Source organism: Papio anubis, chromosome 19, assembly GCF_008728515.1.
Source record: "Papio anubis isolate 15944 chromosome 19, Panubis1.0, whole genome shotgun sequence".
NCBI classification, from domain to species: domain Eukaryota; kingdom Metazoa; phylum Chordata; class Mammalia; order Primates; family Cercopithecidae; genus Papio; species Papio anubis.
The window spans coordinates 2,793,936-2,799,935 of record NC_044994.1 but is presented as its reverse complement, the minus strand read 5'-3'; the positions used below and the strand labels follow the sequence as shown (position 1 = coordinate 2,799,935).

The following is a 6,000-nucleotide window of genomic DNA, read 5'->3' as shown; positions in this document are numbered from 1 at the left end:
AGGATGGTACCCCCCATCTTGACTGAGGCAGTGGCTTCTGCACTCGGGACTTACCTTGTCCTGCGTACTTCTTCATCTGGTTGTTCATTTGTACCCTTTATAATAAACCGTAAGAGTAAGCACAGCTTTTCCTGAGTTCTATGAGTCATTCTAGCAAATTATTTAACCTTGGGGTAATGAGGTAGTTGAAACCTCTCTGTAGGAACTTTCCTTTGTAGGTCAATCAGCAGCAGTTAGGCTAACCTGGGAACCCAGTACTTTCTTTGTTGTCTAAGTGAGGACAGTCTTGTGGGACCGTGGAGTCACACAAGAATTACAGGTAGTGTCAGAAAGGAATTGAATTGTAGGACACCAAGTTGGCGTCAGAGAGTTGGAGAAGTGGTATTGGAAAAGACACGTTTGATGTCAAGAGGAAGAAACCCCCCCCTCTTTTTTTTTGTTTTTGAGATGGAGTTTCACTCTTGTTTCCCAGGCTGGAGTGCAGTAGTGCAATCTCGGCTCACTGCAACCTCTGTCCCCCGGGTTCAAGTGATTCTCCTGCCTCAGCCTCCCGAGTAGCTGGGATTACAGGTGCCTGCCACCTCACCCGGCTAATTTTTTGTATTTTTTTTAGTAGAGACGGAGTTTCACTGTGTTAGCTAGGATGGTCTCGATCTCCTGACCTCGTGATCCACCGCCTTGGCCTCCCAAAGTGCTGGAATTACAGGTGTGAGCCACCGTGCCTGGCCACCAGTGTTTTCAAAAATGCCATTTATTGGCCGCGCGCGGTGGCTCAAGCCTGTAATCCCAGCACTTTGGGAGGCCGAGACGGGCGGATCACGAGGTCAGGAGATCAAGACCATCCTGGCGAACACGGTGAGCTCCCTCTCTACTAAAAACCTAAAAAGTAACCCGAGAAATGTGAAATATAGTCAACTTTCGAAACTGAGCAGGAAACTCGTAAACCGGGCTTGAGCTTTACAGTGAGCTGAACCAACCACTGCACTCAGCCTGGAGTATTAAGCGAGACTCCGTGTCAAAAACCATTGTTATGTAAAAGTTTGTCTTAATCGTGACCCAAACAAGGTCCACACACTGCATTTGGCTAATGTGTCTCTCAAGCCCCCCCCCCTCTTTTTTTAAAAGACATGGGGGTCTGGCCGTGTTGCCGAGCCTGCAGTGCAGTGGCTATTCACAGCTGTGATCATAGCTCACTACAGCCTTGAAATCTGGCCTTAAGCAATCCTCTCACTTCAGCCTCTGAACATTTATTTTTGAATAAAGAAATTGGGTCGTTTGGTTTGTAGAATTTCCCACATTCTGGATTTGGCAGATTACTTCCTGGTGGTGTAATCTAATAGGTTCATTTGGCCCCTGTATTTCCTTTAGCCTGTGATTAGAGTTTAAAGCTTAACTGGGTCTAGTTTCCTTTTGTTAGTCAGAGAGAATACTTTAGAGGTGAGGCTGCAAACAATCCCCGGTGTCATATCAGTGTGTTTATGGAATTAGGATGTTCCAGTTTCTATTATGTCGAAGTGGTTCACCTGATCATATCAGAAGATATTACAATATTCTTAATAATAACCATTTACCGCATACTTATTGTATACCAGACATTTTGCTAACTGTGTCCTACATAATTCCTCATACCACATCTCCGTGTATTAACCACACTCATAGATTTGTAAAAAATGTACCAGAATTGGCTGGTTGGAAGGCTCTACGTGGATTATTACTCTGAGCTTGTTTACTTCTTGAAATATGGAATAATGGCTCCTGCTTTTAATATACAGGCTTATTTTGAGGATTTTTTGAACGGATGTGAGAGCACTTAGAGAACTGGAACACGCCGTGCTACACCATTAAAATTAGTAACATCAGTGAGAAAAAAGCAAGTGCATAATAAATATTATAGTTATCCTGATTGTCCCCTTTATTCATCACACACTTCCTAAGCACATCTCTGGAGGGCACCAGCCAGGTCTGGTGGGTCCCGGAGCGGCAGCGTGGCGCGGGAGGGGAACGGTGAGGCAGGGCCTGGCCGCCACCGCGCGCGGAGCCCGGGAGCGGCTCGGGGGCTGTTAGCCGCCCGCCCGGCTCCTGCAGGGCCTGGAGCTCGGACGCAGGATCTGGGGGATTCTGGGGCGGGGACGCGGGCTCGCGGGGAGCAGTGGCCGCCCCCGGCCGCCGCGTGGCTGTGCTCAGAAGCCGGCCCTGGCGTCAGGAGACCGGGCGCGCGGCGCGGGGCGCCAGTTCCCCTACCCGCCCGTGTGCCCCGTTAGGCCTTTCCTGGGCCCTAACGACAGCTCGCCCGTGCGTCGCCCTCGCAGCTCTCCCGTGTCCCCAAAATGCCTTTCCCGCGCCCCCCGCCCTTCTGCGGCGACTGCCCAGGGTGCTCTGTAATGCCACAGTCGGACTGCCGAGCCTGCCGGGCGCTTCGGGGAGGGCGCTAGGGGCCCGCACGCGGCCGTCGAGCGTAGGTTCCGGCCTTTACTCTCCGCAGCTGCGCACGGAGCCCCAGCTGGGGTTGTCCGTTCTGGGGATCACAGGCCGCGGAGCCCCGGGCGCCACCCGCCGGCCCCTTCAGACAGCCCGCTTCCGCAGCGGGCCGTGGGACGCACGCGCCGGGCGGACGCGGCGGCTCCGGGAAGACTCTGGCTTCCCACCCGCCTGAGGCCCCTGGGGCGGGGCTGCAGTGACAGTCCCGCGCGCTACCGCGGAAACAGGAAGTTGGTTGGGTGCGCGCCGGCTCGGGCTGCAGGTCCCGGGTCCCTCGGCCGCCGCAGCCGCCCTGCCCAGGTGAAAAGGCTCCCGCACCGCTCGGTGCTCCCCATCTGCCTGGCGTTGTGTGTAGAGCTGGAAAGCATGGCTGTTGTATGTATTCTTGCGCCCGTGTGACAACATTTAAACTTCTAAAAACGGAACCTCCTTCCGTTTTAGGATTGTAAGTTAACCTAGGAAAAACAGCACTGGAAAATTTCGATGACTTAGGGCCTATGTATGACTTTGCAGGGGTCTCTCACTCTAGTTTACTGGTATAGATTTTAAAAAAAATCCATCTTATCAAAAAATACCGCTTAAGGTGGAAAATTTCAAATGCAAGTCGCCGTTGATGAGATTGCAATTAATATATTTAGGATGGTGAATTAGAGAAAAACTACAGATCAGTACATTATTTTTTTTCATATTTTGGGGGGATTTTTTAACGATAACTTTGAAGTTAAAAATTAAAAGATAGGCTGGGCGCAGTGGCTCAGGCTTGTAATTCCAGCACTCTGGGAGGCCGAAGGGGGAGGATAGCTTGAGCCCAGAAGTTCGAGACCAACCTGGGCAACATAGCAAGACCGCCCCCCGCCCTTCCACAACTACAAAAGGTACCAAAAAAAAAAAAAAAAAAAAAAAAAGCCAAGCGTGGTGGCACGCACCTGAAGTCCCTGCTACTCGGAAAGTTGTGGGTGAAAGGATTGCTTGGGCGCGGGAGCGACGCAGCCTGCGGTTGACAAAAAGTCAAACTCTGTAAAATGTTTGAAGGGATTTATTCTGAGCCAAATATGAGTGACCATGGCTGGTGACACAGCCTTTTGGAGACTCTGAGAACATGTACCCAAGGTGGTCGGGGCCCGGTGTGGTTTTATACATTTTAGGGGAGCCATGAGTCATCAGTCAAGTACATGTACGATGAAGATGTACATTGGTTCGGTCCGTAAAGGTGGGACCACTGAGGCGGTGGGTGGGTCGGGGGCTTCCAGGTTATAGGTAGATTGAAAATTTTCTGATTGGCATTTGGTTGAAAGATTTATTATCAATGGAAAGGAATGTCTGGGTTACAATAAGAGGCTGTGGAGACTGAGGTTTTATCATGCAGATGAAGCCTCCAGGTTAGTATCCAGCATGTTAAATGCTGGTCTGGTTTTCCTGAATTCCAAAAGGGAGGAGGACAAAATGAGGCAAGTTCCACCCCCACCTCCCATCAGGCCTAAACATGTTTTTCTTAAAACAACCTAAAACAAGATTAACTCTGGAATGCGCTTGGTGGGGGTCCATGCAGATGGTTGAGGGGCCTTAGGATTTCATTTTTTTTTTTTTTTTTTTGAGACGGAGTCTGGCTCTGTCGCCCAGGCTGGAGTGCAGTGGCCGGATCTCAGCTCACTGTAAGCTCCGCCTCCCGGGTTTACGCCCTTCTCCTGCCTCAGCCTCCCGAGTAGCTGGGACTACAGGCGCCCGCCACCTCGCCCGGCTAGTTTTTTTGTATTTTTTTTAGTAGAGACGGGGTTTCACCGTGTTAGCCAGGATGGTCTCGATCTCCTGACCTCGTGATCCGCCCGCCTCGGCCTCCCAAAGTGCTGGGATTACAGGCTTGAGCCACCACGCCCGGCCAGGATTTCATTTTTGATTTACATTGGGCAGTGGAGTGAGACCCTATCTCTAAAAAAATAAAAATAAAAATAAATACAAATCGAAAAGTTCAAAGATAATTTTTTTTTTTTGAGATGGAGTTTCGCTCTTGTTGCCCAGGCTGGAGTGCAATGGTGCGATCTTGGCTCATCACAACCTCTGCCTCCCGGGTTCAAGCGATTCTCCTGCCTCAGCCTCCAGAGTAGCTGGGATTACAGGCACCACCACCCCAGCTAATTTTGTATTTTTAGTAGTGACGGGGTTTCTCCATGTTGGTCAGGCTGGTCTTGAACTCCCGACCTCAGGTGATCCGCCTGCCTCGGCCTCCCAAAATGCTGGGATTACAGAGGTGAGCCACCGCGCCTGGCCTAAAGATAAAATATTTTGCTCCCAATTATGGCTTGCAGTGATTATTCATACGTGTTGGGCAGAAATGTTTCATATAATTTATCTATAAATACAGGTATTTTATATTATAATTCAAAATAGGTATTCTTGGCCACTAACCCAATGTCTTGTTTCTTTAGCGTCTCAGCTTCTTTTTTACTTTCAAAGTTGGTCAGGTTTCCTGTTAATAGTTAACTAAATGAAAGCTCACTCACTCACAAAACACACATATTTGGTTTCATTTCAGATAAATGAATTCTGATTTGGGGAAGCAGATGCCAACTTAGAGCCTCGTACCAATCTCTCTGTCTTTAAAAGGTGAGGTGACTTGGTGATTTGCCTGGAAAATTGTAGGTAATATATAATCTAGCTTCCATATTTACATATATGTCTGGAGGTACCGGAGAGGTGCATGTCTGCCTTTCCATCCTAGGCCGGTCTGAACTGTCTTGTGGAGGCTCGACACTGTTCCTGCTGGGTTATCGCTGGATGATCTTAATGAGACTGATAAATTGAATTTGGGAGTGAAAACAGTAATACTTTTTGGCATGCGTGAGTCGGGCGCGTGGCTCAAGCCTGTAATCCCAGCACTTTGGGAGGCCGAGACGGGCGACGCAGGTCAGGCGACGAGACCATCCTGGCTACAGTGAAACCTCGCCTCACGCCACAAAACTTAGCCGCACAGGTAGCGGGCGCCTGTAGTCCCAGCTACCGGGAGGGGCTGAGGCAGAGAATGGCGAACCCGGAGGCGGAGCTTGCAGTGAGCTGGAGATCCGCCACTGCACTCCAGCCTGGTGATAGACAGACTGGCCTCAAAAAAAAAAAAAAAAGCAAAATGTAGGGCTCGCCGGCTCAAGCCTGTAATCCGCACTTTGGGAGCCTGCGATGGGCGGATCACGCAGGTCAGGAGATGGAGACCATCCTGGCTAACACGGTGAAACCCCGCTCTACTAAGAAATACAAAAACTGGGGCCGGACAGGTGGCATGCCTGTAGTCCCAGCTACCGAGGCTGAGAGGCCGAGAATGGCGGAACCCGAGGCGAGCTTGCAAGTGAGCTGAGATCCGCCACTGCACTCCAGCCTGGGCGACAGCGCGAGACTCCATCTCAAAAAAAAAAAAAGAAATTTTGAACTTTAAAGCTGAGGACTAAGCTCTGATTTTTTTCTATCAATCCTCACAAAAGCACTGAGGTGGATACTGCAGGTTGTGAGGTTCTGGAGGGGGTACGTGGCTGGCAT

At 50.2% G+C, this 6,000-nt stretch overlaps 1 protein-coding gene across 16 annotated transcripts in view; it reads left to right on the top strand.

The window, feature by feature from the left end:
• Nucleotides 1–2,051: 2,051 nt before the first annotated feature.
• Nucleotides 2,052–6,000, top strand: part of MPPE1 (metallophosphoesterase 1) — a 27,123-nt gene continuing 23,174 nt past the window's right edge. For 11 of the 16 annotated variants that reach the window (XM_031658691.1, XM_031658692.1, XM_031658696.1 and 8 more), the window contains exons 1-2: nt 2,052–2,923; nt 5,009–5,079. The gene's annotated coding sequence lies outside the window, so the exon portion shown is untranslated. The remainder of the gene's footprint in view (nt 2,924–5,008; nt 5,080–6,000) is intronic. The other 5 variants (XM_031658694.1, XM_031658690.1, XM_031658689.1 and 2 more) reach the window with 1 other exon arrangement.